Genomic DNA, 1,888 nt, shown 5'->3' on the forward strand with positions numbered 1-1,888 from the left:
CACCCAGACAGGGGCTTGAACCCTGAACCCTCAGATTAAGAGCCTGATGCTCTACCAATTGAGCTACCTGGGCTTATTCAAGCCATATTCACCACAAGAGCAAGCAGATACGCAAACGAGAGGCAAAAAAATTCCCAGGAACCCCTCCTCTTTTTCTGCACAGCCCCTGCCTGTCAGCAGGATTCCTCCTCCTCCTCCCTCCTGTGCCTCAGTGTGACTAAATCTCCACACCTAGGCAGCTGGTCCATCCGCTGCACCCCAATCCCCCATGCCTGAGCCTCCCTGCCAAAGCCCTGCACCTGGCTCCATAGAATTAAGTCTCACATGTCGCTGGGAACTCGACTTCTTGTGCCCAGAGAGTCTCAGCCCCGCTCAGCAGATGACCTGAGAAACACAATGTCCACCTTTTCCAAAGAAGTGCTTGGAGGGGTTTTTCTCATGTGGCCTAATGGGTAAGGTGTCTGAGTGAGGATCAGAAGATTGATGGTTTGAGTCCCTTGGTTTTTGTGTCTCTGCAGTTTTACTGTTGTGCTGAATGTCCTGCTCCCTTCAGGGCTGGAACCTCTTCTTGGCCACTCAGGCCAATGCTCTGGCTTCAGCTAGAGCCCTGGGAATGAGTTGGGGGTTGGGTGTCACAAAGGCTGGGGCAGGAGCCCCAGGTGCTTCCAGTCTAGCCTTTGCCATTCCTGACTTGCCAAAGAAAATGGGCGGCTGCCCGGGATGGCGTGTAGAGCAGTTTCCCTCTTCCAAATGTGCACCTGTCCCTGTGCTTGAGGGGGTTGGTAAATAGCACCTTGGGAGCCTGGGTGTTTCTCTGCTTCTCGCCAGCTGGGGAAAAGCCTCTTGGGGTAAAATCTCCTGCCCCACTGCAAAAGTGAGCACTGTGAGTGGGAACAGACAGAGGCCACACCATGGGGGCTGGCCCTGCTTTCCTACCTTCTTCTGATGTTGGCCACAGAGCATCAGCAGCTGCCCTGCATGCTGGTGACCTTCAGTGGGTGTTTGGCATGGCAGGGAGCAGCCTGGCTGGGTGTTTTTGTGCCTGTCTGAAGGCCACACATAGGCATGGTCCTGCCCTCCTCTAGCCCTGACCTCAGTTGCTCTGTGGCTTTTAAGCCTTCCCTTGGAGCTGTCAGCACCAGCTGCCTCTGCTCTAGGTGCCCAGAGGAGGAGAGGTGTGCTGGGTCACTTTTACAGATGCCCCTTCCCTGGTACTGCCATTGCTCAGCTGCACAGAGGAGTTTTCATCCCCAATCCCTGCCTAGCAGCCCTCTGGCACCATTCCTGAGGGTCACCCTGCCTTGCTCTTTTCCTGCCATGTTGGGAAAGACAGCTCTCATGGTTAAAGGTCAGGTGGGCCAACTAGGGGCACAAGCGCCTTCTATGTTTTCCTACTGCAGAGCCCAAGCTCAGGAACTCACCTTGGGTGCAGGCACTGCTGTGCTCCCAGAAAACAAGCTACTCCTGCACCAAGAGGGATGAAAGGATCTGTCAAAGCCTGGGATTAAACCAGGGACCTTTAAATCTCCAGTCTAATGCTCTCCCAACTAAGCTACTTCAGCAGCTGCGTAGTAGTATTTTGGCCTGTTGCTTCTCTGTCTGGGATGTTTTTGTCAGCAGTTGAACACAAAAAGGACAGGAAAATGAATGGCTGCTCCACACCCTCACTGGAGGAACCCAACGCCCTTAGCTGTGGTGAGTAAGAAGTGTCTGTTGGCTGACAGGGCCTGTCCCCCAGGAGCTGGAGCAGCAGCTGCCACCTCCCCCTGGGCTCCAGGCTGTGGGAAATGCTCATTGCCTGGCTGCATGGGCGGATGCTGCTCTGTGCTCTGCAGAGCGTCTGTATTGCTCTGTCAACCCCCCGTCTTCACTGAGCCAGTCTGGAAAG

At 54.8% G+C, this 1,888-nt stretch overlaps 2 non-coding genes across 2 annotated transcripts; both read right to left on the bottom strand.

The window, feature by feature from the left end:
• On the bottom strand, window positions 1-73 carry TRNAK-CUU. The gene has a single exon. It is a non-coding gene; the product is annotated as a tRNA-Lys (tRNA).
• Window positions 74-1,489: 1,416 nt separating this feature from the next.
• TRNAS-GGA lies at window positions 1,490-1,562 on the bottom strand. The gene has a single exon. It is a non-coding gene; the product is annotated as a tRNA-Ser (tRNA).
• Between the last annotated feature and the right edge of the window lie 326 nt (window positions 1,563-1,888).

This window comes from Gopherus evgoodei, unplaced genomic scaffold (genome assembly GCF_007399415.2).
Source record: "Gopherus evgoodei ecotype Sinaloan lineage unplaced genomic scaffold, rGopEvg1_v1.p scaffold_166_arrow_ctg1, whole genome shotgun sequence".
NCBI lineage: Eukaryota > Metazoa > Chordata > Testudines > Testudinidae > Gopherus > Gopherus evgoodei.